Source organism: Neopelma chrysocephalum, unplaced genomic scaffold (genome assembly GCF_003984885.1).
Source record: "Neopelma chrysocephalum unplaced genomic scaffold, ASM398488v2 Primary Assembly neopelma1_24, whole genome shotgun sequence".
Classification (NCBI taxonomy): domain Eukaryota; kingdom Metazoa; phylum Chordata; class Aves; order Passeriformes; family Pipridae; genus Neopelma; species Neopelma chrysocephalum.
The window spans coordinates 698,496-724,934 of NW_020897693.1; the positions used below are offsets into that span (position 1 = coordinate 698,496).

At 36.9% G+C, this 26,439-nt stretch overlaps 1 long non-coding RNA gene across 1 annotated transcript in view; it reads left to right on the forward strand.

Moving 5' to 3' along the window:
• Nucleotides 1-407: 407 nt before the first annotated feature.
• LOC113974865 overlaps nucleotides 408-26,439 on the forward strand; it is a 32,389-nt gene continuing 6,357 nt past the window's right edge. Inside the window, exons 1-3 of the long non-coding RNA XR_003536665.1 lie at nucleotides 408-620; nucleotides 21,015-21,140; nucleotides 21,405-21,472. This is a non-coding gene — a long non-coding RNA (uncharacterized LOC113974865). The remainder of the gene's footprint in view (nucleotides 621-21,014; nucleotides 21,141-21,404; nucleotides 21,473-26,439) is intronic.

The window sequence follows — 26,439 nt, forward strand, 5'->3', positions numbered from 1 at the left end:
GAGCTGCAAGATTTTCCCGAGTGATTGATTTAAAGAAATTGATATTAACCTTATACCAGCCCTTATGTCACATATTTCCAAGAGATAATTTAAATGCATTTGGTAGACTGCAGTGACTAGTGGGGATGAATGTCATGAACATGCCCCATGAAATCACCGATGTTTCCAGACATGGGGAGGATTCTGGGGAGACCGACAGCACTGGTCAGAGCTCATCAGCTCAAAAATACTTTCTGCAGCTGCATACTTCCAAGACACCTTGGAACAGCCAGGGAGACAGAGAAAAGTTTCCTAGGAAACTGGGGATGTAAGTCCAGCCACTGCTTTTGTGGCTTTTCAAGAAGTAGCTAATGTGAGCTGAAGTCTTGATATTGTTATAATATTCCCTGGCTTCTAATGCTGTTCCAGGCTGAATGGCTGCCACATACAGAAAATGTGCTTAGAGTTTCATCCCTGGCACGGTAACACCTCCTGCCTGTCTCACGCCCTGTACGTCAGTAAGGAACTATTAAAACATATCTCAAGTGTAAAATTTGCAACTTACTGTATCTCTTGAAAGATTTTAAATTCTGGACAGCTGTTAATGCAGCCTGGAGGCTTCTGAATTCATTCAGAGACAGGTAAATAGTGTGTTGCTTTGGTAAACCAATTTATGCACATCAACAACCTGCTGCAGCTGTTGCTAGAAAAGGAATAAAATATATTCAGAATATCGGGTGGATTGGTCTTTTATTATAATTTAGTGCTGTTTGTAACACAACACATATGTGATATAAGCAGGTGAAAATCAACTAAAATCAAAGGAAAATATTACAGGTTTGGGGTTTTTTTTACACTGCATTTTAGTTTCAAATATGCACACTGTGCTTATGTGAAGCCTTATGTACTGCCAAAAGAGAGGATGTTTCTCCAGATTAAATCAAGTGTCTATTAATAAAAATTTTAGTCCACCTCAGCTTTTCTGTGATACTGCCTATAACCATACCACTTATTGAATGTGGTCAGCTGTCAAGATATGAGACTGTTTTCTGTTCTCAGGGAGATGTAGCTTAGTTCCTTCCTATTGCAGCTATTAGCAGGACTCAAAATCAGTCAGTAGATCATAAAAAAGGTCCTTTGCTTCATAAACAAACAGAAATGAAGCATTTCTTATAATTTTGATGAAGTTGCTGCGTTTTCTTATTTTTCCAGTTGCTCGTGCATAGTATAAAATAGTCGTATCTGAAATTTGCCCGTATCTCATGTTTCAGTCACATCAGAGTTTGACCACAGGCAGTGTTGTGGAAAATATTGAAGAGGAGTCATATGTGAAGAGTAGTAGAAAATTGTATTATCAGTTACATATATATGTATGAAAAATTCTGTGTGTACCCAAGTCTCATTGCTGCTTCTCATTTTGTGAAATGTTTTAGCTTAGTGAACTGTTTTAGCTGGTTGAGGAAAATCTACATCCAGCAATCATACTGTGACTTGTGCATGTTATGCAAAAGGACTGGTCCCCTAAATATGTGTTCTGTGTGGATTTATCACTCCTGTGGTCACCCAGAGTTGCCTGCACAGATACAAAGCAAGGGTTTGCAGAAAAAGCAGGCACATGAGGGGAATGAATATGCAAAATAAATACAAGCTCTTTTGTGCAAACTGTTTGTACGCAAGTAGTTTTGAAAAGTGTGGAACTGCTAAAGTTCACCATCTTTTTAAAGGGTTTTTTAGCTTTTGTGTGATAAACTTTGCATCCATTTTTTAAACTGGCAGTAATATCGTTCTGGTTTTGATATGCTGCTATATATTATGAATGTTCCTAATAATCTCTTCAGATGGAGTTTCAACTTTATCTGCTTCAGCTATTAAAATGGGAGATCAAACAGAATTTTGAAGGCCAGGATCACTTTGTAAAAAATATCCTTGTCCATGTGGCATATTCAGACATTGTAGTAGCGACTGGTGGAGCAGTAGGTGTTTAAACTTCAGCACACTTAGCTAAAACAGTATCTTTTGCTAAGAAAAACATTCTTCCTCTAGAACTGTCTTACATTGTGCATTCTACAATTGAATAGAATAGAAATTGGAAAAAAGGCTATTAAGTCAATCCAGCCCATCATTCCACGGAGGCAGTATTGTTTGCTGCATTGAAGTTTTTAGCTCTAATTGGAGCTAGTTTTCAATTTCCCATACAATGGGGTTTCAGCTGCATCCCTTGGGAGATTATTTCACAGTACAATAACTCTGCTGCAATGTTTTGCTGATATCTGGCCTAAATCTTCCCTCTTAATTTCATCCCATTTTTTGCTGTTATAGCCCTAGGTATTGGACTAAACAATTCCCCTTCTTCCTCAGCAGTTAGCTCGTCAAATATTTCTGGACAACTGCATTCCTACTTAGTTGTTGCTTGTTTAGTCTCTAATCTTAACATTTCTGTAAAGATTTATGCTCAGTCCCCTTAAGCTTTCTGTTGTTGATCCTTTTTCACATTTTTTTTTTCTTATTTTTTTTTAATCTCTTGTCCCACCACCTCTGGCACCCTTTTTTGGCAGCTATTGGGCTGTAGCATCACCTGGCGTGTTGCAGAACCTTATGGATTGGTGCTCTCACCCCGCTCACAGAGCTGGCCATAAGTGCACCAGCTCTATCTTTGTTGCCCTACCACATCACCATTTAGGCTGAACTGAATCTAAGATTCTTTTTCTCAGGTTTACTGCTTCCCAAATCTTACTTTCCACTTGCAGTTCTGGATTTTTTCTTATTAGGGAATTCGGGAAATACACGCAGTTAAATGAACAAGTATTTGTTGAATTTTGTCCTTTTCAATTTTTTTTCTGATGTCTTGCTGCAACATGGATGAATAAATTAACATTTGTCACTTTACTGCTCTTCAGTACTGCTAAAATACTGTTTAGGATTCTCACATCAGTTGAGATAGTAAATAAAACAGTCTTGTTATGCCACTAGACAGATAAAATAAGTACTGCATGGTAATGAAAACTGTCTTGAAAATATCAGTGAGACTGATACTTTTTTATCTTTTGAAATAATTCCCCTCTAGAAAATTGTGGCTTTTGGAAGAATAGGAATACAATTGAGCCTGTGAATGGAATTTATAGAAGTCTCACATCTCTTGTAATTTCCTATCAAATGAATCTTTAGGAATTTTTTTTTCATGAGTCTTGCAATATTTCTTCACTTGCTAGAGGCACTTGATGATGTAAGAATCTCAGCTTTCATTTTTAAAAGTATTTCCCTTTCAGGCTTAATTGACTGCTGAGGAAAGCCGAAAATATGATTCAGGTCTTTCCAAAAGCAGAAACAAAAATGCAGATAAGAGGAACTGAAGCCTTCTTTCCCTCTTAATTTACTGCTACTTAAGCAAGTTTCAGATAATTTAGATCGACCTAAATTCTTCCATGTGGCTTCATAACTACATGAGTGTTTGTGTTCCTCTTCTAGCTTGGTTTAGAAATAGGTAGTTGCTTTCATATCCTTGTGTGGTGTGACCCTCTTTAGTCACAAATAACGACCAAATTCTTATACTGAAAGCAAAAGTAATCAAACAGGAGACACTGTTTTGTCCCCAGCACAGCTTCCTGACTCTTTGATTTCTCGGTCCCAAAGACTTATTTATCAGGATTCATTCCCGGTCCTTACTCAAACTCCTCAGGCTCCTTCATTGTATCTTCCTGTTGTTTCTCAACACCATTCCTCTTAAATAGATATAGAAAGTGTGTAAAGGGGTCACCACAATGGGATGATAGCAGTGTTTGAGAAAGGTTTGTGTCTCAGTGTATCTTAGAGCTGACCCACTCTATCCTTCCTGTCCCATGAAAGTCTCACGTATTTTTATTTGTTAACTAAGTTTGCTTCCTATACTTTACCTCTGAGATGAATCATCTCCTACCATGGCAATTTTCTCTGGCATTGGGATTAGGTGCATAACTAAACAATTTAGTAGGCTAGAGGAGCATGTCTTTTCATCTTTGTATAATACATTTGAATATGCACTCTCTCTTTGCAAGATGTTTTATCCTGAGTGGTAAGCTGAAGTAAAGTGCTTTGCACATGTCATAAAATGAGATTATAGCGCTTAATGATCCTATAATGTACATATTCCTTCACACACTGTTGTGTATTTTACACACAAACTGGGACTTGTATTTGTATGCAGTACTAAGTAAATGACATACTTGTTGCGTTAGGAAAATCCTGCATTGTATTTATAGCTCACATTTATAGCTTGTATTATGCATTGCAATTTTCTCAGCTGTTTTATGGATTTTCTGCAGTAAAGGACAAACTTATTGTGGTAGACATAATTCTCTAAGTCTGTGTTTACCAGATCACTAAATACCCAGCGATAAACCATACTTAGGGATGTCACCTTCAACCCCTGAAGCTATGGGGCTGTCAGCTAGACACGGGAAAAAAAGACATGTTGTTACAGTCATGATCTAGTTCAAAAGACACAGGAAACCAAACATCAAAAGAGGAGTGGCTTATGAATTAAGACGTTGGCAATGTTGCTTATGTAGCTTTGAAAGCAACTTCAAAAGTTTCCAGAAGATTCATTATATCATCTGCAAGCTGTAGCAGGGATCACGGAAATCAGTTTTATTCACCTCACATTTGATCAGAGCTGCTCAAACCCACCAACAGCTGCAGCTTCAAATAAAAAGATCGTGGGCTCGTGATGTTTCGCAGGCACAGGGAAGGTACCTGGGCTCTGAACACAGACATTGCTGGTTACTAAATGAATAGAAGTGAAAACTACTGAGAGATCTCGACATCAGAACCTCTTTATTGTATTTCATTGTCTTGGATTAGTTATCATGGTGTAAAATTCATCAAGGTAGAGATGGCTTTTATTCGTGGTGGCCTGTCAAAATCGGCTGTGTACCCCATCAGCTACGATTTCTTTTTGCTAGTTAAAAATCATGCAGAAATGATATTGCAGGATTTTATCATGTAAAAAAATAGCTGTTTGCTGTAAAGATATGGCTGAAAAGATTACTCACTCTGGCTTTGATGGCATCTGGTGGTTAGTAGAATGAATGCATTGTGCAGCTATGAATTAGAGTAGTCAAATACTTTGTTTCAACCTAGACAGGTTTTGGATAAATTTGTTCTTGAATAGCTGACTCCTCTGTCTATGTGGGGTAGCATGTACTGCAAATCTGCAAATCAATTCTATATCAGTAACATTTCTACTATATCAAGCTGTTCTGTTATCAGATGTACTTATCTTTCCCAAATTGCATTATTTGTTGTTTATTAATGGTAAGAACTGTAACAGTATGAAATGGTGATCATTCATATTTGTATCAATAAATCAGGCTTTCAGAGAACTTTTGAAACAGAGATAGGAGGACAAAACAAAAATATAAGACTATCCGTGGGAGAAAACCAAATGACTAAGAAACAGTAAATGCCTGAAGCTACTGGAAGAACAGCCATTGTTAGTAACAAAGTTTATTAATAGAGAAAAAATGGCTAAGAAAAACACAAAAAAGCATAAACCTAAGTCTTAGAAAATAAGCATTTAGTAAAAGACTAAATTGTTCCATGAAACAATATTTGAAAATAAATAGTGAATTGAGATCAAATTTGAAATTACCATTATTTGAGGAGTCTGTTAATAATATATACACCAAATCAAGGACCCCAATATCATGAAGTACTCTAGATTTGGGTTTCTATTGCTCTCCAGGTATAACTGGTGACAGAAAAAGCACATTTATGCAAGTACACGTCTACTACTACAAAACAATGTTGGAAATAATCCAAATTTATACTTGTTTTCGCGTTTTATATAAAATCACCATGGGATTTGAGAACCTGATCATGCCTGGAAAAGGTGCTTTTCACATCCAATATGACTGACTGCCTGCTTGGTGCATCCTGGCAGGGGCATTTTTGACGTCTGGGGTTTAAAGAGGCCAATCTGTTTTAGTGTTGGGAGTGCTGCTGATAGTTACATCAGAACTAAACGTAAACACTTCGTTTTCCTCTTGTTGTGAAGTTAATCCTGCATTATTGAGATCAGAAATACCTTTGTGTCTCTGGATAAAACGTATGAGGAGCTGTGAAGGCTGTAATTTGTATTGGCAGCTGCAGAAGATCATGTCGGGGTAGGGACAAAACAGATCTTCTGATTAAAATATGGATGGTTACATGATGGTGATAATGGCAGTTACCTGTACAGATGGGTAAAGCAGCAGAGCAATGTCATGAAATAAAGAAATTAAGCTGTAAATAGTGAGGGTGTTATGTATAAAATCCTAATGAATATTCATATAATAACTAAAGTGACTGCTGGCACTGAGTGCTAATCCTTTTGCAAATAACAATTAGCAGAGAGGTTGTAAAATGGATGCTAATTTGCACATAGTATCCAGAGTTAAGAAATATCCTGGCTAAACACAGGCTTTTGAATCTGCAGGAAAAATTCTGCACTGTGGATCAGATTGAAAAATGATGGTCTGAATCACATCACAGTTCCTAAATAGGTTCTTGCAGAGGCCCAGTCATTTGGGTGCAAATATGAACAATCCTGCTAAGTACTAGCTAAGAAATTGTCTATTATCTAAGTATTACCTATCTGTTATCTAAATATCTATAGAGAAATCATCAGTAAGAACACATTGCTACAGGATTCAACTCATTTGCTGAATTGACCTGTAATGGAAGTAGCATAAAGAAACAAATACAATTTTCTTTCTTTCTGTAGCAGTGTTTGGGAATGACAAAAATGGCATTTTTGTACTAAATCTGATGTATAGATTACAATTATTAATGTTTAGTGCATGGTTTGTGCTGTTGCTGTTGGTGGCTTGACCTTGGTTGGCTGCCAGGTGCCCACCAAAGCCACTCTGTCACTCACCTCCGCAATTGGACAGAGGAGAGGAGATAAAACAAAAGGCTCATGAGTGGAGATAGGGACAGGGAGAGATCACTGATTGAATACCATCATGGGCAAAATGGATTTGGCTGAGGGAAATTGGTTGAATTTAATACCGATCAAAATCAGAGCAGGATAATGAGAAGTAGAACAAATCCTAAAAACATCTTTGCTCCACCTCTCCCTCCTTCACAGGCTTAGCTTTATTCCTGATTCTCTGCTTCTTTCCCCTCAGGGAATGGGGGTTATGGTCAGTTCATCACATGTTGTTTCTGCTGCTGCTTCCTCCTTAGGGAGAGGAGTCCTTTCCCTACTCCAGTGGGGATTTCCTCCCATGGGAGACAGTTCTCCACGAACTTCTCCAACTTGTGTCCTTCCTGTGGGCTACAGTTCTACACAAACTGCTTCAATGTGGGTCCCTTCCACGGTGTGCTGTCTTTCAAGAACAAGATGCTTTAGTGTGGGTCACAAGTCCTGCCAGCAAACCTGCTCCAACGTGGCCTCCTCTCCTCACAGGTCCACAGGTCTGCCAGGAGCTTGCTCCAGTGGGGGCTTCTCCGTGGAGTTACAGCCTTCTTTTAGACATCCACCTGCTTGAGTGTGGGGCTCTTCCATGGGCTGCAGGTGGATCTTTGCATCCCCTTGGACCTTCATGGGTTGCAAGGGCACAGGTGCCTCACCATGGTCTGCAAAGGAATCTCTGCTCCGGCACCTGGAGCACTTCCTCCTTCTCCTTCCTCACTGACCTTGGTGTTGGCAGGGCTGTCTCTCTCACTCTCACTCCTCTCTTCTCTGGCCACAATTACAGCTGCACAGTAACTTTTTTTCCCCACTCTTCTTAAATCTGTTATCCCAGAGGTGTCACCACTGTCTCTGATGGGCTTAGCAGCAGGTCCATCCTGGAGCCAGCTGGCACTGGCTCTACCAGACATGGGGGAAGCTTCCAGCAACTTCTCAGAGAAGCCACCCCTGTAGCCCTCCACCATTGCAACCTTCCTGTGCAAACCTGATACGGTATGTTTTGAACTGAGGAGATTTTAACAAAAGCTAGTACATGTATGTGACGTGCTTCGTTTCTGTGAAGCACATTTCTATGATGCAAATCCAAAGTATTTTGAACCAAAGAATAAATGGCTTTCTTAACATAAGAATGTTGAGACTATGCATGCATGACTGCTGAATATAGCTGGATATACTGGTTGAGGATGTGGACCAGATTTACAGAGCTACAAAGATATGTTAACAGTTGAATTGACATTTAAAATTGTCATGTAGAGGCATTTAAGTAAAAATTATGTGCCTGACATCAACTAAAATTCAAGAGATATCCCAGATTTTAATGAGTTCACTCCTTTTATAACACTTACTATCTGTGCAGATATGCCCCTAAATACTTTTAAGAAGTAGTACTCATGGCAGTAACAATTGTTTATTTATGGAGCTGATATGGAAAGTTAAGATAAAGCACAATGCAATGTATTACATTATGAAGATACACTTTTAAGCTGCCAGTTGTAGATGAAACATGTCCTTTGGAGTAGGTCTAAATCTAAACAAGATTGACCCCAAAGGACACTTGGTGTGTCCCATGTCAAACTCTTGCCAAAAAAGGGAGATAGGGAGTGTAAGAGACAGCAAATGTAAAATGCTGTGGTTTCTTCTGAATAATACATCAGTTTAGTGGCTCATCATGCTTAATAGCCACTAAGGGATGAGATCTCTTTTCCATAAATTTATCTAATCCCTTTTTGAGCTCCCTTCAATAATAACACTGCAGTAATATGGTGTGTTCCGTGTGCATGTAGTCTGTTAGCATTATTAGCAGTACAATATGTTCAGCAGTGTCTGGAACTAGTATCTCAAACTTTTTAATGTGTTTGTGTTTGTTTCCTTTGTTTTCCACTGGCTTTTGTGTGTGTGTGTGTGTGTGTGTGTGTGTGTGTGAATAAATGAGTTAAACCAGTTTATGCAGTTTGTGCATAAATTAGTTGAAACACCAAGGAATCACTATATTCATGGTGTTTTAGTGATTCACTAGAGCGTAGGTGTGCTGCAAGGAGAGCAAAAACTCTTGTTGTCTTTAGAGAAATATCTATAGAAACAGATATTAATTCTATTATCTTCCCTTCATTTCTCTGTCCCCCTCCCCCTGCCCCAAAATACATATATGGTTTTTCTCTTGCCCCTGTGAAATTAGTCCAGTTATCTATTGATGATTGAAACTAGTGGTTCATGTTCTGACATGCTGCAGACTACTAATTTTTAGCAGCATGTAATCAGTGTGCTGGCAAAATTTGACAACAGAATATGAACCTTCTGAGAAACTATTTGTCCACGAGAAATGAAGTTTTGAGGCAACTGAAAAGTATCACTTTGAAACTAAAGTACCACTTACAAAAATGAGACCAAAGATATAATATCATCGTACCTGACATTGGGAAAGTTGCCTGATTTGTACCTGCCAGGTTTGTACCTGCTACTCACACAATTAGGGACTCAGAGTAGCATTTATATTCCTAGTTTGAGCTATGATTTTTTTAGCTGTTGTCAGATTATTAATCAATTTTATTGACAACTTCTGGCATTAAATCAGCATAAAATGTGCACATTATGTATTATTTTAGTATGGTCCATTGGTAGTCGTACTACTCTACTTCCTGGATGAAAGAATTTTTGACAAGTGGTCTCAAATTATCTTGTCTTCACCAACGAATTTTAAAGAAATAAAAAGCCAGTGAGTATTTTAAAAGTAAACACATATGCCAAAATAGCTAGAAATTTTCATGTTCGGTCCAAAACTGTCCCCGTATAAGGTAGTTCCTGATTAATTGGAATGCAAGGCCCTAATTAGCTGGGTGCTACAGATGGGGTGCTTACAGCCACATCCGTTTAAAAATGAGAAATTAGGATTTCAGATGCGTGCTTGAAAAATTTTACTGTAAATTTTATTATGATGTTTTTCTTAAATTTAAAGGTTGAAGAAAAAAGAATATCCAAAGCCAGATTTTTCTTTAAAAGAGAAATTGATTCATTGCATTTAAATGTAATATTCATTCTCTGCAGATAATGAATAAAATTTGAGATTTCATTTTCTCTTCTATGCAGAAAGTTGGACACTTCGGAAATTCTTTGAAGAAGTTTTCCAAGTGAAGGAGGATTCAAAGTAAACCTCAAGTCTCACTTGCAAAGCCTCGAGTCTCACTTGCAAAGGAACCTCAAGGAACAGCATGTTTGCCAACTTTATTTCTAGGTATTGTTAACATAACCACTTTTCCAGTGGCTTATATTAAATTGATTATCCTTGATTCAAATAAAATAAGATAGGAAGCGCTATCCAGTAATTTTCATGTAAGAAATAAAAAGCTGAAAAGTTTTGGTATACCGGTAAAAATATTTATTTAAATTACAAAATTGACAAGTTTTTTAATCCTTCTGTTAGGCCAGAGCTTAAGCCAAGTTCCTTAAAAAAATCCTGAACATGCTGTGTTTTAATACTACCTGTGTAAATCAAAACTGGGGGGAATATTTTGACTAACATCTTGAAACAGAAGCTACATGTCTGCTATCTTTATGGCACGAATTTATGACAATTTGTGTTATAGGCTTCAGCTCAGCAGTGATACAAAAATCCTCCTTTCATCTTATCCAGATGAAGAGTAAAATTGCCTAGACGTATTTAAATGAAAAAAGGCTGGAATTGCCTTGAGAAAGTTAATTTCAAGATACGAGTAAAATGTTTAAGTCAAATTTGCTCTGTGCTATCAGTAGGGTTGAAATAGTGGAGAGACATGAAGTAAGAAATTCAATATTTCAAGAACTAATATCGTAAGGAAAACAAAGCATATATAGAAGTAATCTTTCAATCGGAAATTTTATTTGCTGAGATGTATCACCTTATGCAGACATACAGGAAAAGATTGCTCTTGTTAAAATACAATGATGTTTATGAAGTACTTACTGGACACAACATAATATATCTGACAACTTCCAGGCAGAATATAAATGTGAAATATGATGTGCAGATAAGCATACATCTACACAGAGGGCACTGCCCCTTTTCACTGCAGTGCCGAGAATACATTTAACTCACATTTATGATAAGCACAGCTAAAACACTGTCAAGTTATTAGTTAAAATGGGATGGAAATTAATTAACAGAGCGAAAGTGAAAAAAACAGATTTCAAAAATAACAAGTATGTTATTACTTCCCAGTGAGATTTCAGGACGTGTGGAAACAGGCCAGCATGATACTGTTTATTGTGCCTGTTCAGGGAAATACATAGTCTCACCATGCTTTTCTCAACTGGCTCTTTTGTTCCACTTACGAGCACTGAAGTAAGTACATAGAAAAATGAAAACAAGAACAAACAGCAGTTATTTCCTTTGCACAAGTAGCTCTGTGTGGTGTGCTGTTGGACAGCATCAACCAAAAAGACAAAGACAGAGTGCAGCTCAAATTGAGCCTTGGAAGAAATGACTGATAGTGCTCGAATTCCGTGTGCAAAGAACAGACATTTTCTCAGGTAGCGCCGTGAACGCGGCACTAAATGGCTAAACCTGCTAATGAGGGGGTCTGAAAGGGATGGGACAAAGAGCTTCAGCAGTAGGAGCCAGACTGCTGTTCTGTCTGGCAGTTCAGATGACTCCTGGGTCTATGTTTTATGGATGTCTTGGCTATAAATAGGAGGAGAACTTTACTGGGACACAGCATGGCTGTGCCATGATGAGGAGCCACATTTGCAGAGACCTCGAAGCGTATCAAGTGCAGGAGTGCTGAAGGAAGTGATGTTCTGTAGATGGGTGTTATTCACTTGTATAGGCTGCAGCACGAGCATTTCAGATTTAGAAGGTGACATCCAGTTTTTCAGCATGTTTATTATTTTAGTGGGAAAAATGTGTGAAGTTCAGAGTCGTATCTCTTTTGTTTTGCCCACTTTGGTGGTCCACGTACATCACAGTGGTGGGAGCTCATGGCAAGGTGTCTTTTGCCAGACCTAGTCCATACAATATTTCAGTTCTGTAGCACAGTGTAGATACCTAAATGTTCTTTTTGAAGACTTTTGTAATGTGAAAATCCCCTTCACCTTGCCAAGACGTATTCTGGAACAGGATCTCTGACTGTATTTTCTCTCACCTCACTTTTGATGTCTGCTCTGCAATGTCTGTGTCTGATATCTATGTCTGAGCCACTTGCCTCAAGCTCCCTTCAAAGATAAGGAAAAGAAAAAACATTCTTAAGGTATGGTTAATTTAAGTGTTCCTTTCTTTCTGCTGCCTATGAATGGAATTTAAGATGAATAGCTGATGTAGAGGCTTTTTTTTTTCTAATGTAGAACTTTTTTTACAGTTGCTGTCCACCGTTGGCCAGATGAATCTTTAAGTGCAAGATGACAGCAGTGTCTATTCTTTTTTCATTTTTAAAAAATTTTTGGATTGGAAATGTTAGCCTTCAGTAATGATAATGTGTATTAATCCAACTGTTTGATATTCTTAATATGTAGTGAATTATTCATTTAGTGGATAAGTTCTTTCAGAGAATTCTATCACCACTGAGTAAGGTATTCGAGAATTTCCTGTTGATATTCCATAACTATATTTTTGCACAATTTAGTCAGAAGTACAGAGCATTCAGTGCTGATAGTATCTCTTTTAATAGCTTTCTGTAAGCATTACATTAACTTAGGCAATAGAAATGCCTTGTATTTTGGAACTGATCTGCTAAACAAACAGGCAAACAATATGAAACTCTTTAATTTATTAGGTTAAATCCACAATATTGCCACAGTTATGAAATTTAAGCGTTGGTCTGTGAACATATATGCTCAATAACATACCAAGTGATATAAGCTGATTCTTTTTCTGGCACAGAGAGAAAACAAACTGGTTGATGTGTAGCACACACCTAATCTGTGCAATGCACAACTCTGAGCCACACAGTTTGATAATGATCTGATAAAAATAGTATAGGCTAAAGGCAGTTTAGAGAGGACTGTTGCTGTCCCAGTCATCTGCTTTTCAACAGCAGACGTGGAACACAGTTTCTTGTGTGTGTCAAAGTGCTGGTATTGTAGTGGGGCTGTTCTGTTCGTATGGATTGCAACCCAAATCTGATATGAATTTGATTTATGTTTTACAAAATATAAACGTAAGTTGAAATACGGTTTAATGACAATTGGGGACTGTGATTGTATTTATTTCTAGGGAGAAGGAGCAAGAAACTCAGAGCAGAGCCTTGAACAACTTAATAATAACCATCAAAATAGCAATAAGGAAATGTAAATGCAGAAGCTTTCCATGATGTTCAACCATAAGGTGAGCTACCGATGCAGTTTATAAAACTGATGGAGCACAAAGGATGACAGTGGAATGCAGATGTGGAGAGTGTTTCCAAGCCCAGAGGGTTTCATAAGCAATGCATATTAAAGATGCAAGGCTTTTCTTCTAAGGAAATACATGCGAAGTGTTCTAGTTTTTATCTTCTTTCTTTTTTTTTTTTTATAACCTCCCATAATTATAATTTAGCATGTCTATAATTTGACATTTTCAAAACACTTTCTTGGAATGACATATATCACTAGGACTTAGGTCTACTAATTCTGAATTACATACGTGAATAAAAATTTGATTTGAATTTCAAGTGATCTGAAGAGTCCTATGGATATAGAAATGTCTGTATAAATATAAAACGTAGAATATGCTTTGAAAATAAAGCAGTTCTAGTGATGTCTTGTATTTCCCAAAGAATCTTTGGATGTAATTGGATGTTTCCGTATTTCTGTCCTTTTTGATTGTGGGAATGCCTCTTATGGAGACCTTTGCATGCTTGCCCCTGGGCATGAAATAGGGTCCATTTAGATCCATTTAGAATTTTGCCCTCTGTGTTCCTTACTCTAGTAAATCAAGGCTGGCAGGACTTTTCAGAACCTCTGAAGCAACAGGTTTAGCATTTTCTTTTAGCTTCTGGATGCAGTCTTGGTTGAATCATGGATCAGTGACCTGGAACAGCTACTTTTTTGTCCATGATTCCAGGAACAAGCTTTCCCAGCCACTCTTTCTCATCATGCTAAGGATTTATTCCCATTTCACATTGTTATTTTGTGTTTGGGACTGCCATAAGTACGCCAGTTCTCTTTAAAATTGCTTAATATATTTGTTCACTGTACACAGGCGTCAAAATTGCAGAGCTGTAAATTGGCTTGAAAGAGGGTCAGACGTGAAACAAAGACTTTTGAGTGGATGTAACGTGATGATAATGTTCCACAAAATAAAGGAAGTCGTAAGTTTATGCCTATTTTTCATGAGTTTTCAGAAAGAGATTGGAGCTTTCTGAGACATGTGTAGTTCAGCACAGTGGTTGGGTGTGGCAGCACTCATCGATGGAAGGTAGAAAATTCCTTCACTACACAAGTTACTGTGTGATATTTTATTGCTTGAACCACTGAGTAAGCCAGACATAGAATTATGGTGTTACCTTTTCTTAAAAATTACCACACCTGAATGAGTCCCCTGCTGCTTCTGTCTCCCCGTAGTTTAGGTCTGAACTTTGAAGCCTTCGTTGCTTCAGTGGAATTTTACACGCCAAAGGTAAAAATTTGAAATTGGGTTACAAGATTGCCAGAGCTGCCAGAAGAGGGTATTTTTTTTCTCGCGTCTTTTTATTCTTACCTGTGTATGCTGAATTAGCATTGCAGTAAATGTGAGCACATATTTGAAAGCTAACTTGATTTTTAGATTCAGAGCTCTGAGCTGTATTGAGTTTGGGTCTCTTCCTCCTAAAAGAATCACAGAGTAAGCTGAGACACTGAGAACTTCAAGCAGATCTAAGCCAGTGAAGCTGCTGAATGCTTTTAACACCATATTAAGGATGGGAACTGATAGAGAAGACTTCAGTTAAGTTTTAAGTGAATGAAATGCATCTGCAAAAGAAAGAGTGAATATTGCTTTTCAGAATCATAATGACCAGAAAAGAAGCAATCATCCTTAAACTGTTACAAAAGCAATTTAGAAAGTTTAGGCATCTAATTCCCCTTAAATACAGCAACTTAATGTCTACATTTATTTTTTAAATTGACTTATTAATAAAGAGGAACTGGAAACTGTTGGAAGTGTGCAATACCCCCTGGAACGTGATTTAGAATACTTCCACAATTTAAAGAACCGAGTTCTAATTTTATCTGCTTGTGAATTGACAACAGAAAAGCGTTGACATTTTATGCTATTTCATCTTTTGGGGATCTCTGTTAAACCTATAGGTCTGTTGGTTGCACACCTAAATTATTTTTTTTTAAAGTAAGGGTAGATTCTTAGACATATTGGATCGTTTACCCTATTTGTGATCAATTCTGTATTTAAGTCTCATCTATCCTAGATAATTCTGTTTCCCCAAAGAGATTGTCTTTTACAGGTCTGTGTGGATCGGGAGAGTGATGAATTGCTTCTCTTTCCCTTATCCATGAATAGTTATATTTAATATTTAAATTGCACGAGGTAATAATGTTGTGAAAGATCAGCATATTTCAATACTTATTTTCAAGACTGAATAGCCATACCTGAACCAATAATATCTATCAGTTATGTCTGGTAGTGTAGCAGAATTCCATATCTGTGACTTTGTCAGGGACAGTGTTGGTGGTATCCATTGTAAATTACTGACTATGAACCAGCTGGATACCTTTGCTTCGTGGTTCACTTATGGTTTTGTGGTTTTTAATGCTACTTAGTAGAAAGCAGAGACATTTCTACATAGAAATATTGAACTAAAGAGTGTGCAAGAGCAAACAGAATATTCTATTTCTCCTGCTTCTATCCTCATTTAGTAAAATAAATTGATTTTTTACCATTGTTGCATGAACTACTTTTTTTTTTTTGTGAAGAGTCTACATTTCTCCTGAGTAGTATTAAACATCTCTGCTGAGGAGAAGGCACATCAGATTGCAATTAAAATAATAGCAATCTTCCAACTGGAACATTAATAACTTTTTCTTCAAAGTGCTACATTTAATGTTCCAGAACAGGAAGTCATGTAACATAACCGAGTTCAACAAACAGTACAGAAGGCATAATGTTTATTATTAGCATCACATCACCATATGACAGTGACAGGTGGTGATCCACAAATGGCATCACAGTCATCAGTAACTATGTGGGGAAATGAAGGGCTTCAAAAAGTGCAATTTTGTGGCAGTACAAAACAATTCAGACCTGTTATTGTTAGATAACTGAAAGATAAATTTCAAAGTTAATATTTATAGTGTCTGAAAACACGCTTTGTGGATTATTGGCTGTGTAGGATGCTGTATCCTGTATTTATATTGATTTGCAAGAGCACTGGTGCTGCAAGCAGACCTAGCAGTCATGTATTCCAGTTTCCTAAAATAACCCTGTGTCCTAATTTTTCAAGAGGTGGGAGGGAAGAAATTTATATTAGAGGGTCTCAATTAGAAAATGTAAAATTATGTTTAAATAGAATTCCCTTTCACAATTTCCCATTAATTTTACTATTTTGTTGAGCTGTAGTTAGCTATTTTAATTAATATTATTTTCAAAATAAAAATGCCTCTTGACTTTATTTTTTGATATATGAAATTACACATTCATAGTGTTTACTTCTAAAATAAAATATTATGTGAATGTGGTGATGATAAACACAAAAAAATTTTCAACTTCTGTGTATCCATCAGAATGAGGAATTAGTATTTGTCACTGAGAAAGAAAGTGTTTTAGATTTAAATGTGAGTCATTTTGTGTTTGGAATATGGTTTTCTTTTTAGGATGTCTCAAATGGGAAGATGGTTAATATCAAATTTTGCCCGCTTCCCTTCATACTTCGCTTTCTTTTTTTTTAAGTTGAGGCATGCTACAGGTACTTTAAGCTAAAGAACATAAAATTAGGATTAAGGCAATGCTTTTATCCACCAATGGTGGGTGTGAATATGTTGGGAAAAGAAGAAATGACAGCAGTAGGTGCTCTGCCACCTCCTCATCTCTTTTGGTCATTGTGCTGTATCTTCTGTGACATTTAGGGCTCAGCTCCATCCCTTGGCTAGAGATTGCATTAAATCCTGAACTAAAAAAATAGAGTTATAACTTCAATAATGGTACCTGTACATCAACTAATATTTTGTTGTGATGCTTATCTCTTATTGCATTTGGTTGGTAAAGTTCTTTAAAGCTTCCTCTGATGTAAAGGAGAGTAAATTTGGAACCGGCCTCAGTGTTTCTGTTCACCTTCAGAACCTTGACGTGTTGGCAGATTTACTATCAACGTATAAAAACTAATGAACCACTTTAAGCCCTGTCATAAAACTGGAATTCTTTTGTACTTAATTAGATGGCCTGGAAGAGAGGAAATTGGATCCAAACCCTATAAAATTAGCTTCATCAAAAGAAAGTGGAAACAGATGAGCAACCCACAGTAATTCTACAAGAATGATGCCACAATCCTTACAACCCTGTCTTGGCTTACTTGGGTTGCTTACTCAAGGCCCTGTTTAAGTCTTTCCCAACATAATTAATTTGTATATTATGGATGGAACTGGTGGTGATGCTTGTGGTCAGGATCGTGTTATGCTCATAGCCTCGTCAGAGAGTAATTTTTTGGACAGATACTTTTCCCCCCTTTCCCAAGGTGTTTTCTTCAAAAATTATTTTATTTTTGAGAACAAGGTTGATCAAACCCAACCTTTTGTACCTTTTGTACATTTTAAAATATCATTGGTAACAAGTTGCAGAGAAATTTGGGATGTTAATAATTTGGAGCAGAGTTTGAAATTGGACAGGGAATCAGGAATGTGACATTTGCTGAAAATAGCCCGATTTTAACCAACTTACAAGGTTTCAAAAATTGCAGTTTGCACACGTGCAGTAAAGGTGTGTTAGATGGGCAGCTTAAATCTTTTAAGTCTTTTCATCTGTACTGGGCGTGTTCGAGGCTGTAGCTGCAGAACCTGAGCAGGAGTTTCCCTCAATCAGTCCCAGATGGTGGGAACTGAGGATGAGAAGCTTCCTGTCCACGTTCCTGGTACAAGTGCCTTGGCATCACAGGGATGCCAGGGATGACTGACTTGAAGTGGATGACTTTGGACTATCAAGTTTGGCAAGTTCTAGCTTAATGTACATGCCTGTCAAAGCTCACAAAATGAAGCCAACCAAAAAAAAAAAAAAATGAAAATCCATTCTATAGGATGTTTTTGATAGCTCACAAAGTGCTATTAACAAAGAAATTACAACTTTGTGTTATTAGAACTCTCTAATTATGGTCTTTGTGGTTTAGTGACCTATTTGCAAAGTACTGAATGTTCCTAATGGCAACAGAGGCAACGGAAATGCTCCAGTGTAGTGTTTTATATGATAAGAGTTGCTCTCAAAAATCCAATGGGAGGCCTTCAAATTGGATCCACAAATTAAAAGGCATTTTTGATCACAACTTCTGCAGATGTCAGCTCCCCATTTTCAAACTGGCTCTGCTGTCCCCTTGCCTCCTGGTAGCTGTGAAACTACATTAGGGCTTGTGAAAACTATCTTATAAAATCCCATGAGCAAGTGAATAATTTTATCATCAAAGTTTGAATAGTGTTTAGCAAGTAGATTATGGAGCTGGTTACTAGTAAAAAAAAAATACTGAAAATACTTAATGGCTTCTAGCTTAATGAGAACAATCCATCTGTAAATGGAATTAGCCAATGATTCAGTGGGAAAACGTGACCATAACACTATTACAGCAATAAACACAGGTTTTATGCTGGGGCTTGATGGCTTTAGCATGATTGACGTTTGCCACTTCAGTATTCTTCCAGTATTCCTTTTTGAGTGATGATTTAATAACTATCAAAGTGAGACTTTGATTCTGTACATGGACTTGCTCTTGCATATTTATGAAGATATGCTTGCATATTTGTAAATTTGATTATTCACTTGAGGAGAACTCATGTGTATAAATGACTTGAACGGCATCGTCCACAAGCAATTTGTTAAAAAATAATCTACTCTAATTTCATCTCCTAGGAATATTTTTAGGGTCAAATATTATTTGTAGTCAAGAAATTAATGATTAAGCCTCTTAACATTCTGAACTTGTGTTTCCACTCCGGCTTTTTAGACAGTGCTAATGATGCTTGATATCAGTTCTTGGTCTTGCTCTCACCAGAGCCTTAAACATATTCCAAAGAATGAAAATGCCTTTTGGAAGCCTTCTTAATTCCTGCCTTAGTGAATGCAATGGACAGATGATGACGAACTGTAAATATGTTTTGAGCTCTCTGGGTGGCCCAAAGCAGATCTGTCCTGCTGAAAATGTCCTCTGCATATTGATTCCGTCGTGGGTGAAGAACTAATTTAAACACCTTCTTATTACCCTCTTAGCACTTTTATGGAGGCCATACATATGCACTATTTTCAGAGAAGGTGGTGTGGCAAAATTATTGCAGCAATCTTGGAACCCCCATCTGCTAGAATGTCCCTGGCCTCCCCTCCATAAAAATATCACTGCTGTTCGAGTCAGCACCTCTGTGTGTTTATTATCTTACCAGAACCTTGGAAATTGCTTTTGTTTCTAGTAGAAAAATCAGAATAGGAGAGGTAATAGGATAAGCCATAAATGGAAAAGCAATTTTGAGATAAATTTTAGATTAGAATCAATGAGACTGAAATTGTATTTTTCAAGAGTTTTGATTTCTTCCCTCAGAGCAACTCATCTTTCATTTTCTCCTATTTTCTTCTCTACTTTGTTTTTCTTGGGAAGACAATAAACTGAGTATCTTGAGGGTTCCCTTTCTTTACTTTTCTTATCCATTTTAATTTTTCTGAATATTAACAGTTCAGGAATGTTAGTGATTAAATGTGAAAGATTGATGCTTTTAGACTCTTCTTTGGTTTCAAAGGTTTTGAAGAATTAGAGTGAAAAATGAAAAGGGAAACTAATTACAGTGAAAAACACTGAATGATCTTAAACAAATATCATATGTTTTGGTTAAAGAATAAGAAAGAAGAGCCAAATAATTTGAAATGCTCCTTTTAAATAATATTCCTGGATCTTGAACAAGTGGAAGTATTTGCACTGAAACGAAGCACATAGTAAACAAAGAATAAAAAATAATGAGATGTACTTTAAAACTTTTCCCTGTTTATTTTTAATGAGATCCATCTGAATTTTTTTTTAAGGGGTAAAAAAATATTAAACCATCTAGGATAAAAACTGTGCATCCTTTTCAGTGTTTCTAGAGCCAAAATATACTTTGCTGAGTATAGTTCTATTAACATTTCTGTAAACCCAGTTATTTTGGGGTAGGTGCTAAGTGATGCAAGTAAAAATGTTTTGGCCAGTGTATTTATAATCTCCTAATTTTCCCTTTGCAGGCGTATCTCCAGGGAAGTGTGGTCATGACGACATTCATCCTTCTTAGGCTGCTAGAATTAAACCTGTCCATAAAATAGATGGGAAGGCACACTGAACCATTTCAAAAGATGGCAAAGTTCCCATGATAAATTAATGCCCAAATCAAACTGCCTGCTTTTAAGGACTCCACACTCTATGGCTCCTGCTCACTAACCATTAAATATATATGATGCCTTTAAATGCCCCAATAGAGCTAAAAACACATTCAGCCGAAATTTATTCTCTTTAATATTTATCTACATCTGGGTATTTGTACTGTCATATCCTTCTTAGGTATGAAAGTTTTATATTGTAGTTGTGAGGGAATGCCCACTATCATCACACTTATACCCATCCCTCCAAGCTACAATACATTATTTCTTACCAGCTCTGTCTCATGGAGCAGTTTCTCATAATTGCGACCTAAAAGTTTAATGTGACAGAAGTAAGGATGAATGGGAAAAGATCTAAGTGTGGAGCGTAAATTAGCTTGAAAAAGGTGACAATGGCTCTTGTCCTGATCCCTCCATGTGGTCTCTTGATCCTACAGAAAAAATTCTGGGAACACAATGAATTAAGTCTTGTCCTTGGTTTCCATCTCTTCTGTTGGATACTGGGGGGGTGGTTTTTGTTTGTTGTTTAAGATTAAGAATATGGCATTCAGAGAAAAAGGACAACTTGTTAATGGCTCAACCCTACTGAGCTGTTCATTTAAAGAGATAGAGTTTTTCTTTATTTTATATATTTCACAGAATATCCTGAGTTGGAAGGGACCCACAAGGATCATTGGGTCCAGCTCTTAAGTGAATGGCCCATACAGGGGTTGAACCTTAAGAAAATAAAGAAAACTTAAGATTTAAGAAAACCTTTTCTTGCAGGTCAACAATTACTTTCAAGTTGTTAGTTTATGTTTTCATAAACTTTTTCCTTTCTAAGTTCAGTAATTTTCTGCATAATAAGGTCTGATTCTAAGCAAATTGAAACAGCTTTTGGGGTTTTGTGTGTGTGTGTAATGCCACTTACTTGCCTAACCCTGTCATTCATTATGAATAATGCATTCCTAAAAAAATGGCTTTATTACAGTGAGGGTACAGCAGTTTTTTTAATAACCAACAGTTCCATTTTTTTATTTAAAAATGCAGGTTTTAGAGACTCCATTTAAGAAGATGGATACTGCAGTGCAGTTCAATTATGGATTTTGCCTTTATTGGTGAGTGAAAACCCCATTCCTTATGTGTGTAAGACAGCCTGCTTATAAATTCTCATATTGGTAACTAAGATACAGTACATGTATGTTTCTGTGAAATAATTCATTTATTGAGATTTCATAGATGTCCATGTAAACATGCAAATGAGAACAATTTGGAAGACTTTTTTGTTTTTCTAGTACCTCATATGCTATTTTGTATTTCTTTTGCCTTTATTCTGTCAGTATATTGTGACTGTGTTATTCCTCAGATTTTGGTGGAAAACATTCTGTTATTATCACTGTGGATCAGGAATACCATATGACCATAATTTTTAGGCTCTTTGCCATAGATCAAAACACATATTTGTTCAATATACTAGAATAACTGAAGTGCTGGTTTGGAGATATATGGATCCTAAAAAATTGTGATGTTTTGTTCTGGTTTGTTTTTTTTATTACTTTTATCTTACATTTCCTCAACTTTAATATTTTGGAAAATATAGAATAGTTTTATAGATGCATCTGAAATATCAAGAAGATCACTTTAAATTTAATAAAACTCTTCATAAAAATTAATTTTTCTTCTCTGGTAATATTAATCTTGGAGAGCATGTAATGCTGAAGCTGGGGCCTGCAATGATGACTCACTGCTCATACAGGTGTACACAGGGAACTCCCAATGGCAGCAATTAAATACATTCATAGAAATTACTACTTAAATTGTTTACTTTTTTCCTACCTGTGTTTGATAGCCAAGATATTAGGGTTTCTGAGCATGTAGCACCTTGTGCAGAAATTAAATAATTCAAATCAGGGAATATTTCCTGGTATGATGCACTTTACTAGTTTTCCCTGTGTGATCCAATACAGCAATTTGCTTTATACCTTTAAATTATTTTGGATCCAAACAGAAGTTGAAGGTGCTCAATAATCTCTCAACTTTTGAGTGTCTGACTTTGTTGTTATTAACCCAGGGCATTGAAGGTGGGTCTATATCTAACTTTTAATCAAAAACAAATCTGCTTCACCTTCACAGTGATAAGCTTATGTTTTGACTTTGTGTGAGCTCTGCAGTGATTTGTGAGTGATACACAAAATGAAAAACCCTTTTCCCAGAGAAAGGGCAGGAAGACTTCAGAGATTTGCTCAGTTTGTTAGATTTACTTGAATTTCAAACAGCCAGGAAGAATAACAACTGAGAAATCCTATTAAAAAGAGACTTCAGAAAATATTGAAATTAACATGTATTTAAGGCTCTGACTTAGCAGTTGGGGATATGCCTATTCATAATATAGATGTATAAATCTCCCTTCCTGCCCTACAACATCAATAAAAAATTGCATCCTGGTTCTAGGGCATCACCTGTATTCTGAGTTTCTCAGGTTATACAGTCATGCAAAATTAAATTTATGTACAAACATGTTCAAACCAAGGAGATACATCATTTGTCTCTTCCAGACACAATGTGAGATTCACTGTAGTAATAAATTGGCTTGATGAGCATGTGTGAGCCATCCTTTTTATGGTTATACAAGCCTGTCAGAAGTACAATGACAAACACCTCAAAAAGAGGTTTGTTCCAGCGAGTTTATTGCCCAAAGTATTTAGTCAGCATCCATTTTTTTCTCCCCTGTCACTATTTTAAGTACACAAGCAGCCAATAAAGCCTGTGGGAGATCCCTTCTTACACTAGGAGGAATCATATTGAAGCAATGACTGATTTCATCACTGAACTGTTCCATATAAACAAGTTTTAGCCAGTTTGTGCCTCATCTGAGGTGCGGGTAGGTTGATGTGAGGGTGGTATACCTGTGTGGGAAGTTCCTTCCTTTACAGTGGAGACATCAGTGAAAGATCACCATGAGTTTTGTTTGGAGAGGACTCAAGAACATTTTATCTTTGCTTGAGAAAACTGGGATCTTTTGCTCCAGAGCCAGTCTGTTTCTGGGACCTCTTTCAGGTGTGTTCCTGATTCCATGTGTTTTCTCGTGATCCCATGAGTGCTAGAAGGTAAGAAAGGAAGCCTCCAGGTTAATCTTATTTGCCCAGGCAGGAGTAAAATAGTTCTAGCTTGATTAATCATCACAGTTAGATCTTAATTAGGACACCCAGTCTCCTGTTCCTCTTGAGATTTTGGTAGCCTTTCCCCACCCTATTTCTGTGATTTCTTTCATCATGTGTTGTTGTTACACCCATTGCTTTCAAAGAATTTTTGTCTATGCGTGGAAAAGGAATACCCAGAACTGCAGATGATGAAGTATTTTGGATTTTTAATTCATTCATGGAGAGATCCATTTTAAAACTTCTCTTAAATTTGAGGAATACAGGTGCCTTTGGCAGCCCTATCAGTGCTTGTCTTCCACCTGTAGAAGATGTTTCAGTGTTGTCTTGTGCTGCTGCAGTGAATGTTTTGAGAGTCTTTCATTCTTGCTCCACCCCCTTGGTGGGATCTTATTTAAATGGTGGCCACCTCCCTGTTTCATCTTTCTGTGGCCTCCTGTTTTCTATTTCACCTGCGTAAATTACTTTTTTTGGTAACCCATTCTTTACTCAGAAGGGTTATATACTCATTGCTGAGGGTCTAAGAACTTTAAACTAGGTTCTGCTGAGAAAAGGCTCTACTTTAGACATGTTTACCCAGTTTACTTTTCACGTGTCTGAATGCTCCCAGCCTTCCTCCCCTAACCATTCCTGATCCCAGCAGAGACAGTGCTAAAGGTTCTGGGGGTTTTTCTTTTTTCTTTTTATTTTTTTAAGTGGGATTTTCCCATTCGAAATCCACTTGTGTTTTTAGTATCACAAGAAGAGCTGTTTTGGGGAAATTCCACACAGCTGTATAATGCAGTAATGCCTGAGCACCCTTTTAGCTGATCACTGAGGAAGTGTATCACACCTCCAGGTGCAAAGATGGAGGCAGAAGGATGGAGAAGGCTCAGGAGTTTCCCATGGAGCATTTTTGAGGACCATTTCTACTGCAAAGACTTGCCAGGTTCTGTTTGTGCTCTCACCAGGGACCTTGCCATAGCAGAGTTCTGTAAATAGAAAGAAGTTTTACACAGCCTGTACCAAGTGTTTGTACTTGGCAACAGTTGTTTATTAAAAGTTTAAAAAGGAAAAAAACCCACAAACCTGCTGAAAACAAACATTGAAATCAGAGTTTCTCACAGGTGATTTGAGAGTTCTGCCAGTTCCCAAGATACCTTAGAAAAAAACCCAACCCAATGGTTTTCTATCTATTTCAGAGAGAATTACCCAGGAAATTTAGATCCTTTTTAGGCAGTTATTAACAGCTGAAATTTAAAATTTATGTAATCATTAGTTTGAATTGCAAGTTAAGTTCACTAGACCTATTGTTTCCATTTGTAGTAGCAGTAGAGATGCCATCAGGTACTGAGGGTGACTTAGTTTTTGACCAGCTACAAAGGAGCACACACCATCACATAATGGCCTGCAAGGTCCCTTTTAGACCAAATGGGAGGGTTTGGGTATTTTTCAAATGGTCACTGCTTTCTCCTAACTGCTTATTTACTGGTTACTGATTGCTAAAGGAATATCAGGTCTGGGTATATAAAAGGTGGTATGAGGCTGAAATAACTTTGTTCTCAAAAAGTCCCTTTGGTTTTGATAATTTCATTACAGTAGCTAGTGTTACCTACTATAATTTTTTGGGGAAAAAATAGCTCTTAAATTGAAATAAACTTTCATCTGATTTTGTTTTTTTAAAGAAAAATTTCTGACTTTGCCACTACAGAAAATAGCTTGGAAATTAGAACTGAAAAAAAAAGAAATATTTTCAAAATTTATATCACAGTTTCAGAGGGGTTTTTTTCATATTCTATAATTGATAATTGCTGGAGGTGGCAAAACTGTGAGTCAAAGATATTAGCACAAAATGGTCAGTTTACAAAGGTGTACTGGCATTCATGGCTTAGCACATTTGTAGCTGACAAACTGTGCCTTCCTCCTGTGCAGTTTTCTCACAATTCCATCAGGAAAAGACCTGGATGTACCCACTTCCTCATTTTATTTCCAGGAGGGTTGACATAAAGTGGTCAGAGACAGAAAATCACAGGAGATGAAAGAGTTGAGGGTAGAGGTTTTAAAAGGTGTTTATGGGAGTAACTACTCAGTTCACATGGTTACATTAGCAAAAATAATTCATTTGCAAATTCTATTAGTGTCTCTTGAAGTTCTTAGCAAGGGAGATCAAGTGGTTTGACCTAAGGTGACAGCAGAAGTTCAGTAATTGAATCTGAATCTTCTTTACTGTCATCTAGCAGTTATCCTGGATGAGACAGTATTTATTGTTCTGCAGATTTAAGAGAAATTTAGAAATCGCCATTTTAAAATGTAATCCTGAAATTACTACTTAAAATGATTCTTCCAGTCCATGTAGGCTTATATGTCCAGTACTTCCTCTTGCACTATCTTTACACTGAATCACAGCTGCATTTTTGCCATTAGAACATTAAACAGGGCATTTCCCCTCAGTGCTGTTTATACCCATTTGTTTTGAGGTACCATCCTCCTACTGCAGAGTGTTATTTTGGCAATAAGTTACCAAAAAAAACCCCAGTTTTATTTTTTTTCCAAATGATTTTTATATGAATGTAATCTGCATTGCAAACCCACATTTCAAAGTAGTTTCTGCAAATATAACACTATAAAACAAAGCCTTCGTTTAAGTGAATACTTCATGTTGGGTTTTAGAGAGTTAAAATTTTTATCAAATCAATATATTTCCATTACAAACTACTGCATTTTGAAAACAACTTCCAAGGAATAAGAGGTGATGAAATCACACAATAAATAGCTATTCTGTATTCAATATCCATTAGCTGAGTACGTAATTTCAAATGTTCATTAGTCTCATGAAGCAGAGACCTTACCTCAGCAGGTTTTATAATTGAAGCTGTCTGTTGTGAGTGAAGGAAAGGGAGATTGCAGAACATCATATTAGATGGAGAATCTTGTAGCGTATCTTAAAG